This window comes from Triturus cristatus, chromosome 5_2 (assembly GCF_964204655.1).
Source record: "Triturus cristatus chromosome 5_2, aTriCri1.1, whole genome shotgun sequence".
Lineage (NCBI taxonomy): Eukaryota > Metazoa > Chordata > Amphibia > Caudata > Salamandridae > Triturus > Triturus cristatus.
The window spans coordinates 860,961,818-860,982,276 of NC_140588.1; positions in this window are offsets into that span (position 1 = coordinate 860,961,818).

Genomic DNA, 20,459 nt, shown 5'->3' on the forward strand with positions numbered 1-20,459 from the left:
GGCCATGTCTGAACTGGGGTGGCAGAGTGGGCTAAAGAACAGTGATGGATTAAACCCAGATCAGTTGACTGGGGGTGAGTGCTTGCATTGTTCAACACTCCGTCCATCATTTCCTTTGGTTTTTGCTTTGTTCGCCATAATTTGGCAGGGTATGCTCAGACGTGAGTCCCTTGCTCACTTTGCCACTGGATTCAAGCAAGCCTGGCTGAAGACGGCTGAAATGCCAGATACCGGTCCTAGGAAGCTTGTTTCCGGTCCAGGGAAGACATGGCTTGGCAGTTCGGGCTGGACTGTTCCCATGAGGCACAGGGTCAGACTGATTTGCATATGGCCATGTCTGAACTGGGGTGGCAGAGTGGGCTAAAGAACGGTAATGGATTAAACCCAGATCAGTTGACTGGGGCTGAGTGCTTGCATTGTTCAACACTCCGTCCATCATTTCCTTTGGTTTTTGCTTTGTTCGCCATAAGTTGGCAGGGTATGCTCAGACGTGAGTCCCTTGCTCACTTTGCCACTGATTTCAAGCAAGCCTGTGTTGTGGCTTTACTTATACATCTAACTCTGTTTACTTTCCACTGCTCTCTTGTCAGTGCAGCTGGTTTGCATTCCATGTTCTAATGGTCATTGGCCTGGCAACAGAATGCTGGGAGAGCAGAGTGGAAGTTAGTATTGGTGGAGGCAGTTAGCTGTTGTAAGGACTGGTGGTTTCTATCTGCAACTACTTGAATAAAGGTTACTAAATCCATCTGGAAGCATTTGGATTTCTTGGACTTTACACTGGCGACGAGTGACCTGCTTGGGGACAGGAATTGATACCACCAGTCTCCCCATATCGAACCTACGGCCAAAATGTTGTGTTTTTGCCGACCATTTCAACAAGATAAAGTTGATGAAGAGGACAAAAAAACGGTATCTGCGCTATTCATTCGAGTACTGAGCCTGGATTGTCTGTGATCAGGAGGAGACCTTCGACCATATACCACTGGATGTCAAGGCTGAAGGATTTCCTCAGTAGCGGATGTTAACGGCTGAGGTTTTTTTTTAAGTTGTGTTGCGCTGTGATTTCGCTGTGCGATCCTGTCATTCCTTTTGTGAACTTGTGACGAGTTTTCGTATGGGAAGGAAGAAAACGGAACGTCAAGTTTTTGGGATTGGTATTGCAGCTTTGCCTATCGTCAACGGTCATTTTGAAAAATAATAATTTCACGTGCTAGACTCACCTCTGCAGCGCGTGTACTCCTGTGGATTGTTTCTCGTAGAATGGAGAGTGAGCGGCAGCGTTGGAACGAAGAGTGAGCAGCAGCGTCGTCTAGGACCACCCGGCTCACATTGCATCGGCGTAAAGACGTAAAGGTTGACGTCACTGCTGACTTCTCGAGTGTATTGAACGGAGTGGGAGTGGCAGCGTCGCCTAGAACCATCCGGCTCACATTCATCAGCGTTGATGTTGACGTCACTGCTGTCTTCTCGGGGGTGTCACTAATCACGCACTTTGAACGCTTCGTAATTGTAAAGCGCATTTTAAGGGTCTCATATGTGCATTTGTGATGCACGCATTTTAAACGTTTCGTTGTATTGAGGCGCAGCGCACAGCTGGTGAAGAACTTGTGGTGGGTATCGGTGATGCACGCTTTGGAAACTGATGCAAAGAGATTGCACACGTTTTGAGGAGCTGATGCAGAGAAATTGTACAAGGGGTTTTTGAACAACGTTTGGGTTTATTTTAATTTATTTGTTATTTTTATCATTTACATGCAGTTGCTATTGTACAAATGCTAATTACATGGTTTAGTAGTTAGTATTTATGAGGAAGTATTGTGAGAGGTCAAAATGTTTTTCTTATGAGTATTTCAGTTTGTTGTAATCTTAGTGCTTACATCTCATAATGGCCGCGTCTAGCATGTCTCAACCCCCTCAATTTTTAAGTGATGTGGGTGACCCTATTTTGCCATGGAAGAGGTGGAAGCCTCTTTTCGATTCGTACTTACTGGCTATAGGTGGAGAAAAATTCTCAGCGGTGCGAAAACAAGCTACACTGTTGCATAATTTGGGGGTTAAAGGTAGGCATGTGTATGATAGTCTTGATGAAATTCCTTTGGGATGAGGTGCGGGTGAACCTGAGAATATTTTTGACATGACTGTATTGATGCTCGAAAATCATTTTGGTTCCAAGATTAATGTTGTTTTGGAACGTCATAAATTTTTCTCCAGAATTCAAGGTAAACAAGAGAAAATCAGTAGTTATGTAGCTACTTTAAAAACCCTAGCACGCACTTGTGAGTTTGAACAACTCACGGACTCCCTCATTAGAGATCAAATTGTCAGGTGTACTAATTATCAAAAGATACAGCAGAAGCTTCTAGCTAAAAATCCAGATCTCAAAGACACGTTGTCCATTGTAGAGAGTATGGAGAACACTAATATGTGGGTACGAGAAATGAAGGTGGAGAAACATTCAGGGGTACCAGTTGATGAGAAGACAGTTAATGAGATAAAGAAAGAAGAAATTGTGAAAGCAGACGTTAAGGGTGGAGTCAAGGATAGTCATGAGAAAGACAAGAAGTTTCATGGGTTGGAACAACCTAGCTTCAGAAACAGGTTTTCTGACTCTGAACAGGTTGGATTCAGAAATAACAGGGGTGGTTTTAAATGTTTTACCCAACATTCACCCAACAGTCCCAATTGCTTTGCGAAATCTGTGGTTTGCAACAAATGTGGGAAAAGAGGTCACTATGCACGTGTGTGTAGGAATAGTAGGAATCAAACTGTACAGTGTGTTGAGCAAGAAAAAAAGTTTGTTTGCTGCATCAGACAAGATGGTGTTGTTGATGGTGATGTTTTAGAAATGCCTGAGTGTGACGTGCTGATTGGTGGTGAACGGTTTTCAGTGTTGGCGGATTCTGGATCGCCTTACACTATGGTTGGGGATGCGAATTGGGATGCTGTTTTTGGTCTGGAGAAAACTGAATTGTTTCCCCCGGACATTAGTCCTGTTGGATATGGGGGAGTTAAAATTGATGTGTTAGGTTTTGTGGTAAGGAAAATTCAGTTCAAGGATAGAGAGACTTTTGGAAAAGTGTATGTGGCAAAAAGAGGGGATAATCTTTTGGGGTGGAGACATCAAAGAGATATGGGAATTAAACTAGATCCAAACTCCCCAGAAAAAGTTCTGCTTATGTCTCCCTCTGCTATGCCTACTGATATATGTTCGCAATTTCCCAATGTTTTTCGTGATGGTTTGGGTTTACTAAAGAATTTTGAGCATAAGATTATTCTTAAAAATAATGCACAACCTTTTGTCAGCAAGGTTAGGAAAGTTCCACATATGCTGATGGAGCCTTTGGATTTGGAACTTAAAAAGTTGTTGTCAGCTGGGGTGATTGAGGAGATCGAGAGTTCTGAGTGGTTGGCTCCCATTGTTTTGGCGTCCAAGGATGGTGGGAAGGGGATCAGGATGTGTGTGGACTTACGCGGATTGAACAAACACATTTGGGTTGATCGTCAACCTCTGCCCAATATCTCCCAAACACTTGCTTTAATCAAAGATGCCAAATGGTTCAGTGTGATGGTTCTCTCCTCTGCCTACCATCAGGTTCTATTGCATCCTGATTCCAGGCATTTGACTTCTTTTGTCACACCTTTAGGAGCTTTCAGGTTTATCCGAATGCCCTTTGGGTTAGCTTCTGCTGCGGCTTGCTTTCAGAGGGTGATGAACAAAGTGTTGGCCGGGTTACCAAAAGTTTTGGTTTTCCAGGATGACATTTTGATTTATGGTAAGGACGTGCATGACCATGACAATGTACTTGGGAGTGTTTTGCAACGGTTACAAGAGGCTGGGTTGGTTATAAAAAAAGAGAAATGTAAGTTTTGTGTGTCGTCTGTGGATTATTTAGGACACACCATTTCTTCTGAGGGTATCAGTCCTAAGCTTAATTTGGTGGAGAGTATAGTTAAGGCCCCGGTTCCTGTCAGTAAGGATCAAGTTCGTTCATTTTTGGGTTTGGCTGAGTTTTGCTCCAAATTCATACCTAGTTTTGCTGAAGTTTCCTCTCCTTTACGAGAGTTGCTAAAGAAGGGTAATCAATTTTTGTGGTCGAATGAGTGTTCTTCTGCCTTTGATTCTATCAAAAAGACTATCAGTCTCATGCCCACCTTAGGACATTTTGATACTAGGAAAAAAAAGATCTTGTTTACGGATGCGAGTATGTTTGGGTTGGGAGCTGTACTCTCACAAATTACTGATGGAGAATTGAAGATTGTTGCTTTTGCGTCTCGTTCACTTAAAGGTGCTGAGGAACGGTATTCTGTGATTGAGCGGGAGGCATTGGCGGTATTTTGGGCTATGCATCATTTCAAGTTTTATCTTTGGGGACTACCGGTGACTGTCAGGTCAGATCATCGTCCGTTATGTCAGATTTTTACTTGTAGAGATGTTGAGAATGTTTCACCAAGGATCAAGCGTTGGGTTGAGGGCCTTGCTGATTTTAATTTCATTGTTGAGTATGTTTCTGGGGCTAGGAATGTTGCTGCGGACTGCCTATCCAGGTTACCTGTTGATCAATCTGGTGCTGAGGTGGATGGATCGTTGGTTGGATGGGTGCATGAGACAGCTGTCAATCAAGAAGAGTTGGTCTTTGGTTTCTCATGGTGACAGTGATTTGGAGCTGCTTAAAGAGTTCACGATTAAGGGTTGGCCAGCGGTGGTTGACATTCCTGAACGGTTGAGGAGTTTTATCAATGTGAAAGAGGAGTTGTGTGTTTGTGATGACAAATTGTTGAGGGGAAATCGTGTGGTGCCTCCTAATGATTTAAGAATCAAGTTAATTAACTTGGCTCATGAGGGGCACTTAGGAAGAAACTTAACGAAAGCTAGAGTCCGTGAGTGGTATTGGTGGCCAACAATGGACAGACAAGTGGAGGAGGCTGTTAAGGATTGCTGGGAGTGTGCTAATAATGATAAAAGCAAGAAAAGTTGTATGGCACCACTATCACTTGTTGACATTCCGGTTGCACCATGGACTAAGTTGGGTTTGGATATTGCTGGTCCTTTTGAGTCTTTTGCGTGCAATGAACGTTATGTGCTACTTTTGGTAGATTATGTAGGAGAGTAGGGTCTGCAATCCTATGATCACCCAGATTTTTTTTGCTTTTGCTTCATTGGTTTACGACTTTCCCCGGCTGTGGGCCTGCCAATCAGACCCACAGCCTAGCTGTTCTCTCTCGAAATTAAACACATGTACATTAGGTGCATCCACCAATTGGAACTGGGCCGCCTTGTCAGTCCCTGTCTCAGCATACCACAGGTATCCAGGGCATCGGTGTACCCAGGGCCTACCAGGGGCTGCAGCATGTATTATGCCACCCCCGGAATGGCCGCCCAAATCTGACACAACTGGCTGCACGACAGCTGGGGCAACGTGGTGTAATCACCCGTTGCTGTAGGTGTAGTATTCCTACACCTAACCCTAAAATGGACACATGGATTCCTATCAGTCACTCCTATGGCAGGCCTTATCAATCCTGAAGGCAGAGTGCAGGGAATCATGTGGGACGGTGCTCTGGCGCGAGCTGAGCCCGTCGACGGCTTGCGGAACCAAGTCCTAATAGCCGTTCCGTGGTGACGCGGGCCAACTACTTTTAAATGCATTATAATCCTCGCGGTTATTTGCTAACTTTGGCATCGCATCACCTACACATGTCGAGTAAGGTGTCATACGAATTGGAATACGAACCCCTCGCCAGTTCTGGCGACGGGGTTAGCATTCCCCCCTTTTAGAGGGGCACGACATGGTAATAACCTTGAACCCCGGTTAAAGTTGACTCAAGCCTCAGCATCACAAAATGGATGCTGCCACCAGACACAAGTCTGACCTCCTGCTGCTGGGAGACCTTCCAGCGAGGGGAGCTTGGACAAAGGGTTTCCTGTCGAGGGCGGTGTTAGCCCCATCCCAGACAGGGTTTGTGTATCCCAGGTAGGCAGGGCTGAAAGGAAGGTGATTGCAAGTGGCACCCCGGTGCTCACTGTGCATAGCCCGGCTCAAACCAGTTTCGGGGGCACACCAGCCCCTGAGCTGGGGCGAAGCCGGACAAAGGATAGGGGTGTAACCACCCCCCTCCTGGCTCCACCCATAGGTAGTACCTAGTCACGGGCCAGCCCCTTTTCTTAGAATAAAGGTGGGAGCGAGTCCCCTTCCCAAATTGGATAATTCTGAATCTTGAACTACTTTCCACGAAAGGAACTCTTGACTATTTCTGAAGACTCTCCCTTGTGGCTAAGGAGTAGCCACCCTGCACCCGCAGGCACCACCTAAGCGCTTGCGGTTTGCTGTAAGTCTCTCCTACGGATCAAGACTGCCCAGCTCGACGAGACCCGAGTCCCTGCCATCTCTGACCTTTTACCTACCTCATCAGCCCAGCTGAGAGTCGTAGGTGTGACGAGACCTGCGGGACCGGCCATCTTCAGAACCTGCACGACGCTTACCTAGCACGCCCACCGAGGGACCCTCGAGTGAGTGCACCTAGGGTCTGAGAAGCCCTAACCCTGAGCAGCTCCAGCACCGAAGTCTGCCTCCCCAGCATCCACGAGATCTGCGTGGGGGCCCTTCCGCTCCTTGCTGTTCACCGCGTTGTTCGACCACTTTCCGACCGGCTTGTGGCCCTCTTCACGACGCACCACGATTGTTTCATCACTAGTCTGGTTGCTCCAGACTGGCTCTTGCTCTCCTCCAACAGAGGAGTACCACGGACCCTCCTGGTCCACTCCAGACGCCATCTTGACTCCACCGCGTGGGCTTGCCACTGCCAAGATCCGCTGCCCCATTCCTGGGCCCAGCATCATCGACAGCAGACACCTTCGTGGGACAGCTCGCCCTCCATCCGGGTCGCCGCCGCGCCTCCTGGTCCGAGGAACAGCCGAGTCCGACGTCATCCACTCACCTGGTCGAGGTGACTTCAGCCGGTACCCTCCTGGTGCCCACACGATCGCTGGCTAGCGGTTGAGAACTGAGTCCCCTCTGCTTTCAGGTTTCCTTCATCACCGATCCAGGCTTGGATCTCGCTGAACATCGACACTGGTCGCCTGCCAGCAACTCTTCTTTCAGGCTCCTGAGACTACAACGAGGACTTCCGACATCTTGCCGAACCTTCAACCGCCGCAGCCTCTGGGCTAGGTAACTCGAGCATTTCGGTGCTCCATCGCAGGTTCGCTTTACAAGTGTCCAGTTCCTTTTTCGTTTAGTCCCACTGATCGGATCACTCCGGAATCAGTAACTTTAGACTTTCTAACCTCTCCCCTTCCACATGCAGTGTAATGGTTTCGTGCCCTCGGGCATTTGTGTAAATTGTGCAACCAGAAGTATTTTCCTAAGAGTTTTGTATTGTGCTTAGCTCCCTGACTCATAAAGAGCCAGGGTAGTCTTGTTATAAATAAATATCCTTTATTTTCATAACAACTTGTGTGGTGTCCTTTCACTTGGTGTTCAAGGGGTATATGTGATGGTAAACAGCTGGCTTAACACGCCCTCTAGAGTTTAGCCTAAGACTGCTCGTATCCACGCTACTAGGATAGCTGGTCTATAAGGTTGACTTACAACCAATCATCAATAAGGGTCGTTTGGAATGATACACAGTGATCACTAGAATAGTGAGCACTACATATCAGGCCAACTTCTCACATTGGTGGCAGCGGTGGGATTTGAGCTTGCTGTTGTTTTACCACACACGTATCCTAAGAATATCGCAGTGAAAGATCACATAAGTACCCAGGTACATATAACTTAACTTAGAATACTCCGAGTTCTACTGAACCGGCTGTTGTAGTGTAACAGGGCTTAGCACACTCTGACTACAACTCTTAGCAAGGGATCAGTAGGTAAACACATAGTGTAGGTAGGTGCATCACTTACACCTCACTAGAAAAGCATGTCGGTCCACGGAGAGTCTTCGCAGACTCCCTTAGTGGTCAGTGACCCTCCACAGGTCGTGTCACGATATGCAGCTCTTAGCTTCAAGGAGATGAGACAACTGTGTGCCTCCAGGAAGCTAAACCAGGGTTCTAACCCTACCATCGCATTTCTGATAGGTCTCTTAGAGACGTACGATGCAAGGAGGTCCTCTAACACAGGTCCCCCCGATGCTGATGGGAACATGCCTCCCTTAGAGGGAACCCTCGGTGACCCAGACCTCGACCTCCACACAGAGGAGGAGGACGAGGAGGAGTTATCAGGAGACGAGGCAGACAAAGGTCCAGTGGTAGTCGGCAGGCTTACAAGGACCAACTTAAGCAGGCATGAGAATGGAACTGGGGGAGCCCCGGGCCCACGCTCAAGCAGGCCTAACATTGGGAACGGACGAGCTAGGTCTCTCTCCAGAGGCTCTGGCAGATCGGTTCATACACATGTCTCTCAGGCATCTTCTCAGAGAGGAATGACGTCCCCTCAGAGAAGGGAGCATGAAGCGAAGATGAGGGAAGTCAATCTGAGGATCGAGCGGGAAGAACTTGCCCTCGCCAAAGAAAGACTTGCCCTGGCCCGAGAGCAGAAATTAAGTGGGTTAGATCCCACTGGTGGCAGCATTCTCAATAGAGAGAAAGACAGGGGTATAGACACTAGACACCTGAGTAAAATAGTGCCCCCCTTTAAACAAGGGGACGACATCCACAAGTGGATAACTGCCTTGGAGATGGCCTGCACTGTCCAGTGCGTCCCCCCAAGTCAGTGGGCAGCTATACTGTGGCTTTCCTTCGAAGGTAAAGGAAGGGACAAGCTCCTCACTACTAGAGCTGAGGATGCTAACAACTACCAAGTCCTGAAGAGCACACTGATTGATGGGTTCGGCTTAACCACGGAACAGTACCGGGTGCTGTTCCGGGACACCCAGAAAATTCAGTCTCAGGATTGGACTGACTTTGTCGATTGTGCCACTAAGGCTTTGGAAGGCTGGTTGCTGGGTAGCAAGGTTACTGATTACACAGGATTGTACAATCTTATCATGCGAGAACAGATTTTAAACAACTGTCAGAACCAATTGTTGCATCAGCACCTTGTCGACTCGGATCTGACCTCTCCCCAAGAATTGGGAAAGAAGGCAGACAGATGGGTCAGAACAAGGGTCAAGCAGAACCAGAACCAGAACCAGGGTGGTCAGAAGAAAGCAGGCCAGAAGGGTAGTAACAAGAACGAACAAAATGACCAGAAGTCTTCGACAGGTCCCCAACAAACCAAAGAGGGTGGGGGTCAGGCTTCACAGAAGAAGAAGACTCAAGAAGGCCAGTCAAAAAGGTGGTGCCAATACTGTAAAAGTAAGACTCACTGGTTTAGTGAGTGCACCAAGAAAGGAGGGCAAACTCCTACCACTGCAGCCCCTAAGGCACCTGCACCCCCTAGTACAGTCAGCAGTGGTAGTGCGCCTCCCAAGGCATTAGTTGGGTTAACCTTGGGAACCGAGGGGAGTGACGACTTAGTCGGCACACTCACTCAGGCCGTCCTTGTCTATACAGGGGATATGGATATGTCCCCTGATGCCAGTCCCAATACTTTGGGCAAATACAGACAGACACCTTTGATTAATGGAAAAGTGGCTCAGGCCTACAGGGACACTTGTGCCAGTGTCACCACGGTGACGCCTAACTTTGTGGACCCTGGACAGATCATGCTAGGTACCAGTTACCTAGTGACCAATGCCAGCAACGTCACTACCAACCACAGTATGGCAGTTGTTGATTTCTCCTGGGGAGGGGTAAGTGGCCCGAAAAAGGTTGTGGTTAGTTCAGACCTCCCCGTAGAATGTCTGTTGGGCAATGATTTGGAAACGTCACAATGGTCAGAAGTGGAGCAGAGGACTCACATGGAGATGTTAGGCTTGCCAGCACATGTCCTTGCTGTGACCAGGTCACAGGCCAAAAGGTGCCCCACTGAACAGGTGCTGGATCCTGGAAGAACGGAGCAGACACCTTCCAAGAAGAGGAGCAGTAAGGGTAAGGCTTCGCCTTCCCCCTTGCCCCAGGTCGTGGATCAAGTCTCTGAGGAGGCTGACCTTAAAGAACTGAGGGAAACTGAGCCGAAAGAGCTTGAACCTGATCAGGTTGAGTTTCTGGGCTCAGGGGGACCCTCCAGGGAAGACCTGGGGAAGGCACAGTTAGACTGCCCCTCCCTTGAACCCCTCAGACAGCAGGCTGCTGCTGAGGCTGCAGGGAACGCCACAGGTACCCACAAAGTGTACTGGGACGATGGACTCCTGTACTCCGAGGCAAGAGACCCCAAACCTGGTGCGACCAGGAGGCTGGTCATCCCCTTGTCTCTGAGAGGTTTCCTTCTTACCTTGGCCCACGAGATTCCCCTTGCAGGTCACTTAGGCCAGAATAAGACTTGGGACAGAATTGTTCCACACTTTCACTGGCCCCACATGTCCGAAGATACGAAGGAGTTTTGCCGCTCCTGTGTCACTTGCCAAGCCAGTGGTAAGTCAGGTGGCACGACAAAGGCCCCCCTCATACCACTGCCGGTGGTGGGGGTACCCTTTGAACGAGTGGGGATCGACATTGTCGGACCAATGGAACCCCAGACAGCCTCAGGGCACAAGTTTATACTGGTGGTGGTGGACCACGCCACTAGGTATCCTGAAGCTATTCCACTTAGGACCACTACAGCACCTGTGGTGGCACGGGCCCTACTTGGAGTGTTCTCTAGAGTGGGCTTCCCTAAGGAGGTCGTCTCAGACAGAGGTGCAAACTTCATGTCGGGATATCTGACTGCAATGTGGAAGGAGTGTGGTGTCAACTACAAGTTCACCACACCCTATCACCCACAATGCAATGGGCTTGTTGAGAGATTCAACAGGACCCTAAAAGGGATGATTCACGGACTACCTGAAAAGCTTAGGCGGAGATGGGATGTCCTGATACCCTGCCTCTTGTTCGCCTACAGAGAGGTCCCGCAGAAGGGGGTTGGCTACCGCCCTTTTGAGCTTCTGTTCGGACATCCTGTAAGGGGACCCCTTTGTTTGGTAAAGGAAGGATGGGAGAGACCTCTCAGAAAGCCGGCATCGAACATTGTGGACTATGTACTCGGTCTCCGCTCGCGGATGGCGGAGTACATGGAAAAGGCGTCTAAAAACCTTGAGGCGAGCCAAGAATTACAGAAAGCTTGGCACGACCAAAAGGCTGTCTTGACTGTGTACCAGCCTGGACAGAAGGTGTGGGTGCTGGAGCCAGTGGCCCCAGCAGCACTCAAAGACAAATGGTCTGGGCCCCACACGATCATTGAGCAAAAGGGAGAGGTCACCTACTTGGTAGACCTGGGAACTCCCCGGAGCCCCCACAGGGTGCTCCATGTAAACAGGCTCAAGGCATATGTCGACAGGGAGGGCATGGGCTTGCTCATGGCCACAGACGAGGGACAGGAGGAGGAGAGTGACCCTCTCCCGGACCTGCTCTCTCAGAACCCTGACGATGGGTCAGTAGATGGTGTTGTCTTTTGTGGCAGCCTCTCTGGACATCAACAAAAGGATTGTAAACAGGTTCTTCAATCCTTTCGACATATGTTCTCTCTGACGCCCAGTCAGACCAATTGGTGTACCCATGAGGTCGACACTGGGGACAGTCTGCCCGTAAAGAGTAAAATCTATCGGCAACCTGATCATGTCAGAGACTGCATCAAGACGGAGGTGCAGAAAATGTTGGAGCTGGGAGTCATTGAACCCTCGGACAGCCCCTGGGCTAGTCCCGTAGTTCTCGTGCCGAAACCTCACACCCAGGGCGGTAAGAAAGAGATGAGGTTTTGCGTGGACTACAGAGGTCTCAATGCAGTCACTAAGACTGACGCCCACCCAATACCAAGAGCAGACGAACTTATCGACCGGTTGGCTTCGGCCAGCTACTTAAGTACGTTTGACCTGACAGCTGGGTATTGGCAAATCAGGTTAGCTGAGGAGGCCAAGCCCAAAACAGCATTTTCTACCCCGGGTGGGCATTATCAGTTCGTGGTAATGCCCTTTGGTTTGAAAAATGCACCTGCCACATTCCAAAGGCTGGTGAATCGAGTTCTCACTGGGTTGGACGACTTCTGTGCGGCGTATCTGGACGATATCGCTGTCTTTAGCTCCACCTGGGAGGATCACCTGGTCCACCTGAGGAAAGTGTTAGAGGCCCTGCAAAAGGCAGGCCTCACTATCAAGGCCACTAAGTGCCAGATAGGGCAGACACAGGTTGTATACCTGGGCCACCTTGTAGGTGGAGGCCAGGTTCAACCATTGGAGAGCAAAATACAGGCCATCCAGGACTGGGCTCCTCCAACCACCCAGACTCAGGTTCGAGCTTTCTTGGGCCTGACTGGTTATTACCGGAAATTTGTCAGAAATTATGGATCCATTGTGACCCCGCTAAACGACCTGACAAGTAAAAAGATGCCAAAAAAAGTTCAGTGGACAGCAAGCTGTCAGAAGGCATTCGATGACCTAAAGCAGGCCATGTGCACAGCACCTATCCTAAAGAGTCCAGACTACTCCAGACCATTCATTGTCCAAACAGACGCTTCGGAGCTGGGTGTGGGAGCTGTTCTATCTCAACTGAATTTTGATGGTCATGACCAGCCCATAGCTTTTATTAGCAGGAGGCTGACCCCCAGAGAAAAGAATTGGTCAGCTATTGAGAGGGAGGCCTTTGCTGTGGTTTGGGCCCTGAAGAAGTTGAGGCCATACTTGTTTGGCACTCACTTCAAGATTCAGACCGACCATAAGCCCCTCTTGTGGCTAAATCAAATGAAGGGTGAAAACCCCAAACTACTTAGGTGGTCCATTTCCCTACAGGGGATGGACTTCACAGTGGAGCATAGACCTGGCACTGATCATGGCAATGCAGATGGGCTCTCCAGGTATTTCCACTTAGAGCAAGAAGACTCACCTGGTCAAGGTTAGCTTATTGTCCCAAAGTTTGGGGGGGGGGTCATGTAGGAGAGTAGGGTCTGCAATCCTATGATCACCCAGATTTTTTTTGCTTTTGCTTCATTGGTTTACGACTTTCCCCGGCTGTGGGCCTGCCAATCAGACCCACAGCCTAGCTGTTCTCTCTCGAAATTAAACACATGTACATTAGGTGCATCCACCAATTGGAACTGGGCCGCCTTGTCAGTCCCTGTCTCAGCATACCACAGGTATCCAGGGCATCGGTGTACCCAGGGCCTACCTGGGGCTGCAGCATGTATTATGCCACCCCCGGAATGGCCGCCCAAATCTGACACAACTGGCTGCACGACAGCTGGGGCAACGTGGTGTAATCACCCGTTGCTGTAGGTGTAGTATTCCTACACCTAACACTAAAATGGACACATGGATTCCTATCAGTCACTCCTATGGCAGGCCTTATCAATCCTGAAGGCAGAGTGCAGGGAATCATGTGGGACGGTGCTCTGGCGCGAGCTGAGCCCGTCGACGGCTTGCGGAACCAAGTCCTAATAGCCGTTCCGTGGTGACGCGGGCCAACTACTTTTAAATGCATTATAATCCTCGCGGTTATTTGCTAACTTTGGCATCGCATCACCTACACATGTAAGGTGTCATACGAACTGGAATACGAACCCCTCGCCAGTTCTGGCGACGGGGTTAGCATTCCCCCCTTTTAGAGGGGCACGACATGGAAGTAACCTTGAACCCCGGTTAAAGTTGACTCAAGCCTCAGCATCACAAAATGGATGCTGCCACCAGACACAAGTCTGACCTCCTGCTGCTGGGAGACCTTCCAGTGAGGGGAGCTTGGACAAAGGGTTTCCTGTCGAGGGCGGTGTTAGCCCCATCCCAGACAGGGTTTGTGTATCCCAGGTAGGCAGGGCTGAAAGGAAGGTGATTGCAAGTGGCACCCCGGTGCTCACTGTGCATAGCCCGGCTCAAACCAGTTTCGGGGGCACACCAGCCCCTGAGCTGGGGCGAAGCCGGACAAAGGATAGGGGTGTAACCACCCCCCTCCTGGCTCCACCCATAGGTAGTACCTAGTCACGGGCCAGCCCCTTTTCTTAGAATAAAGGTGGGAGCGAGTCCCCTTCCCAAATTGGATAATTCTGAATCTTGAACTACTTTCCACGAAAGGAACTCTTGACTATTTCTGAAGACTCTCCCTTGTGGCTAAGGAGTAGCCACCCTGCACCCGCAGGCACCACCTAAGCGCTTGCGGTTTGCTGTAAGTCTCTCCTACGGATCAAGACTGCCCAGCTCGACGAGACCCGAGTCCCTGCCATCTCTGACCTTTTACCTACCTCATCAGCCCAGCTGAGAGTCGTAGGTGTGACGAGACCTGCGGGACCGGCCATCTTCAGAACCTGCACGACGCTTACCTAGCACGCCCACCGAGGGACCCTCGAGTGAGTGCACCTAGGGTCTGAGAAGCCCTAACCCTGAGCAGCTCCAGCACCGAAGTCTGCCTCCCCAGCATCCACGAGATCTGCGTGGGGGCCCTTCCGCTCCTTGCTGTTCACCGCGTTGTTCGACCACTTGCCGACCGGCTTGTGGCCCTCTTCACGACGCACCACGATTGTTTCATCACTAGTCTGGTTGCTCCAGACTGGCTCTTGCTCCCCTCCAACAGAGGAGTACCACGGACCCTCCTGGTCCACTCCAGACGCCATCTTGACTCCACCGCGTGGGCTTGCCACTGCCAAGATCCGCTGCCCCATTCCTGGGCCCAGCATCATCGACAGCAGACACCTTCGTGGGACAGCTCGCCCTCCATCCGGGTCGCCGCCGCGCCTCCTGGTCCAAGGAACAGCCGAGTCCGACGTCATCCACTCACCTGGTCGAGGTGACTTCAGCCGGTACCCTCCTGGTGCCCACACGATCGCTGGCTAGCGGTTGAGAACTGAGTCCCCTCTGCTTTCAGGTTTCCTTCATCACCGATCCAGGCTTGGATCTCGCTGAACATCGACACTGGTCGCCTGCCAGCAACTCTTCTTTCAGGCTCCTGAGACTACAACGAGGACTTCCGACATCTTGCCGAACCTTCAACCGCTGCAGCCTCTGGGCTAGGTAACTCGAGCATTTCGGTGCTCCATCGCAGGTTCGCTTTACAAGTGTCCAGTTCCTTTTTCGTTTAGTCCCACTGATCGGATCACTCCGGAATCAGTAACTTTAGACTTTCTAACCTCTCCCCTTCCACGTGCAGTGTAATGGTTTCGTGCCCTCGGGCATTTGTGTAAATTGTGCAACCAGAAGTATTTTCCTAAGAGTTTTGTATTGTGCTTAGCTCCCTGACTCATAAAGAGCCAGGGTAGTCTTGTTATAAATAAATATCCTTTATTTTCATAACAACTTGTGTGGTGTCCTTTCACTTGGTGTTCAAGGGGTATATGTGATGGTAAACAGCTGGCTTAACACGCCCTCTAGAGTTTAGCCTAAGACTGCTCGTATCCACGCTACTAGGATAGCTGGTCTATAAGGTTGACTTACAACCAATCATCAATAAGGGTCGTTTGGAATGATACACAGTGATCACTAGAATAGTAAGCACTACATATCAGGCCAACTTCTCACAGATTACACCTCAAAGTGGGTGGTTACCAAGTGTGTACCAGCGGTAAATACTAGGACCGTGATTGAGTTTTTATCTGAGGAGTTTTCAAGAGAGGGTATACCAAAACAACTGGTCACAGACAACGGTGTTCAGTTTGTCTCTCATGAGATGAATACATTTTTGAAGGAATTATCTATTGTGCATTTTAAGACAGGGTTATATTCTCCACAATCCAATGGCCTGGCGGAGAGAATGAATAGAATTGTCACGTCTTGTGCTCAGAGAGCATTGCAAACGAGGTCCTCATTGAAAGAGATGCTCAGAGAAACATGGTGGGCCTACCGTAACACCCCCAATTGTGTGACTTCGGTTTCACCTTTCTCTGTTTTGAGAGGGAGAAAGCCTCATGATAAATTGAGTCCTGCCTGGTTGGATTTAAAGGTTGATGGTGTGCAGTTGGATGGAGATGTTGTTTGGAGGCGGAAGTTTCATCAAGATAGGTATAAGACCAGGTTTGATTCCAAGAATTCTTCTATTGATAGACAATGGAAATTGGGTGATGAAGTTTTGGTGAAGAGACCTGGACTTCTGAGGAAAGGTCACTCACGGTATATGGGTCCTTTCATTATTAAAGAAGTAAGGAAGAATGTTGTGGTGTTGGATTCTGGAGAAGTGTGGAGTATGTCTCGTCTGGTTAAATGGGAGCCAAGTTCTGAAGGTGCTGATGGTGTGGGTATGTCTGATGAGTTTACTCATGTTTCAGGGTCTGCTGATCACACCAGCATTCCAAAGACTGACCGTTATGCTATGAGTCACCGCAGGATGAGGGTTAGGCCATTTTGGCATGAAGACTATAAAATGTTTTGATTCAGTTTTTACTTTGCAAATTGTAAACTGTGGGTGGTTGTGCTCATTTGTTAAATCTCTTTGTAAGTTAATGTTGTGATATTGTGGGGAGGGAGATGTGTTGTGGCTTTACTTATACATCTAACTCTGTTTCCTTTCCACTGCTCTCTTGTCAGTGCAGCTGGTTTGCATTCCATGTTCTAATGGTCATTGGCCTGGCAACAGAATGCTGGGAGAGCAGAGTGGAAGTTAGTATTGGTGGAGGCGGTTAGCTGTTGTAAGGACTGGTGGTTTCTATCTGCAACTACTTGAATAAAGGTTACTAAATCCATCTGGAAGCGTTTGGATTTCTTGGACTTTACAGCCTGGCTGAAGATGGCTGAAATGCCAGAAACCGGTCCTAGGAAGCTTGTTTCCGGTCCAGGGAAGACATGGCTTGACAGTTCGGGCTGGACTGTTCCCATGAGGCACAGGGTCAGACTGATTTGCATATGGCCATGTCTGAACTGGGGTGGCAGAGTGGGCTAAAGAACGGTGATGGATCAAACCCAGATCTGATGCTCCGTCCATCACCACCCCCTTTTGTACCTAGACTGACATATTTACCATGGTGAGAATAATTTTTCTCTACAGAAAACACTGGACAGGTAGTAATGTGTTTTGGAGTACTTACTGATGCTGTCATTGTTTACATGGGATGGCCGCAGTGGTGTACAGAATAACAGTACGAGTCTACAGAAATCACAAATACAGCATTGAACAACCAAGAACTAATAGAGGTAAGAATAACATTGGAAAACATCATACAAGGAGGTGGTGATACAAGCAAACTAGGAGAGGACAGCACTAAATAATTCAATAGTAAAGATGCATTCTGGTGCTAACCCAATTGAGGAAAACACTAAACAGCATGGTAAATATGGCACCAGTTCCCTCAAAGCAAAGATAGACTGGTCCCCTCTTTTGGCTGATGGAATAATAGGCACAATATAGAAAGGCAGAGGAGACGGTGCTCCAGGACTTAATGGCATTCCTCAAGCCATCTTTAAGAAAGATCCATCCTTCTGGAGCGAGCATCTATTTCTGTTATTTAAAGATATCGAGCTACTAAATTGTATTCCACCTAATTTGCAAGGCTCGATAATGAAACCTATCTTTAAAGGAGGAGATAGAACAAATCCATCGAACTATAGGCTAATCGCCCTATTAGAGATCAAAGCCAAATATCATACCTCACTCATTTTCAAAGATTTGAAGGAATGGTCAAACAAGCTTAATCTGATTCCAGTCAATCAATCAGGTTTCAGGCAAGGCATAGGGACGATCATGAACATCTTAGCTCTATCACTAATAGCAAACAAATGCAAGTGGAGGAAACAACAACTTCACCTTTGTTATATAGATCTAAAGGCAGCGTTTGACAGTGTAGACCGTAACCTCCTACGGAAAAAACTGCGAGCCTGGAAAATTCCGGAGAGGTTGCTACCAGGAATACTGCAATTCTATTCTAAAACATGGATAAGAATCAAGATAGGAGACAGTTCAAGACTATCCAGGAAGCTGCCTACAACCAAAGGACTAAAACAAGGTTGCGTATTGGTGCCACACCTTTTCATTTTGTTTGTCTGATCTTGCACAAAGGCTTGATCGTATTAATTCCCATCCTCTGCATATAGGTAAATTATTACTAACACATCTCTCGTACACCAACTATGTGATGTTAATGAGTTTAACTATGATTGGTCTTCAAAGAGCTTTAAACGCGATGTCAGAATATATTTAATTTAACAAACTAGAAATAAATACATCAAAAACCAAAACAATGTTTATTGGTAATCACCGGAGAAGCAAGCAGAACATCTGGCTTCATGGCAACTAGATAAAGGAAGTAAAAAGTTACAAATATCTGGGGTTCTATATAGATAATAGACAAAACCATCTAGTAGAGCAAAAAACGTACATGAGAACCAGTGCACTTACATTCGCCTTCAGAATACTGGCAAAAAAACGAAATGGCCCGTCATACAAACCTCTGCTTGCGGTGACGGCGGCCAAAATAATGCCAATGCTAACGTATGCCAGTACCGCTCTACATGGCAAAGATTCAGAACTTTTAAACCGACTAATAGTCTCTAATTATAAAAATGTTTTCCAGATAAATCAGTCAGCTTCACCGGCCCAGGTTCAACTTGAATTTGGTCTCTTAAACGAAACTATAGGAAGAATGAATACCACAATAAAGCTTTGGTATCGGTTGAAACAGAACGTGGTTACCTCACCAATTAACAAAGCACTTTGGACAGAAGTGGATGAGGATAAAAAATCACCACACAACCAATATCTATATAAATCGTAGCTAACAACCTGCACGACAGAGTTATGGAAAACAACTTGCCATATCAGTCCTCAAAACAAGCAAAAAACAAGTCAGAAAAATTCCATTCACTACTGTTCGACAAAAATATCTTCAGCTCAAAGTCTCATGCCTGGATGGTGATTAATAACTACAAGAGCCTTGCACCAGCACCTTACTTGAGCATAACATTCTCAATCAACTTGAAGAAACAATTAATGGACATACGTTTCTGGAAACTACCGTTGATAGCGGACCAGCCAACTTGGGTGCAAATAAGGCCTAAATCATGTTGACTTTGCGGCAACTATAAAGAGGATTTTATCCATACAATCTGCACATGCACTAAACTTCACAATGCACGAGTCACTTTACTTAGAAAAACTCTCAGTGGCCGATTCCAAACCTGGCGTAAAACGTACCGACCGACATGGACAGGGAACGGAGACCAACCGACGCGGACCGACGCTGTACGACCCACACAGTACGATGCAACGAGTGTGAAATACCACCCACTCGTATGGAACACAAGCCGCATGATCGAACCATATGGAAATCAGTGATTCGCCCGTAAAATGACCGGAAATCGTACTGACTGACAAGCATCAGGAATAGACGCGACTAAAACGTACCCGCAATGCACGAGCCGCGTAGTATGATGCAATGCGTGTGAAATGAGACCGACTCGCACGGAGCACGATCGTGAAAACTGAGGCACACAGCAAATTGTGACTAGCAAACAACAGACCCCTTTGCGTCTGACGCGTATGCCAATGCCGAAAACAGCAGAATGTCAGTATGACAGACTCGGGTTAGCCCGCGCGAGCCACTGTCAGCATCCGACACCATCAAACAAACGTCTCTATCATGCACAACAAAAGCCAAGGAAATAACATAAAAAAGGACCAAAAAAGTAATGACAAAGCCATTATATAAAAAAAAAAAAATTAGGAGCAAAGACATACCCACAACTCCACCCATATAAAGGCAAGAAATCCCTACCATGATCCTTTGCAAACTACAGGCATAGGACATCAGACAACACCAACACACTGCAGACACACCACAAATTATACAACACACAACAACTACACCATTTGCACCACCCAAAAACTAAATCACATATTCACTGACAAACTCACACCCACCACACTCACTTACACCCTCACACACACATCAATCCCTAGCACCATGCCCGCCAAGAAGAATCCAAAGTTCACAGATAGTGAGTTGGAAGTCATGATTGACGAAATACTCAGGGTAGAGCCACAGTTGTTTGGCACATTGGTCCAACAGACCTCCATGTCACAGAAAACAAAGATGTGGGAGAGGATTGTCGACAAGGTCAATGCACAAGCACCTTGTCTGTGCACAAAGGACAACTTACAGAACAAGTATTATGATGTGCGCAGGAGGGTCAAGAAGCTCATCGACAGGGAACACACCTTGAGCAGGCAGACTGGCGGTGGCCCTCCTGCCAAACCAATGCACTTCAGGTCCTGGGAGGAGAAGATGCCAGCCATCCTACAACTGGAGAGCATCCTTTGATTAACAGGAATACCAGAGCCTGTGAGTACACAACCAATATACCACCATTTGTGCGGCAATACACATATAGCACTGTCAAGGGGACTGTGAAACCAATTACTTCCAGCAAAGCCATAGCAACAGAAAGGCTAGTATCCTATGATGTGTATGCCAGTTACACAAACACAATACCTGCCATCCCACAGCAATATGGAACTACGTCATAACTTGTACAAACCTAAC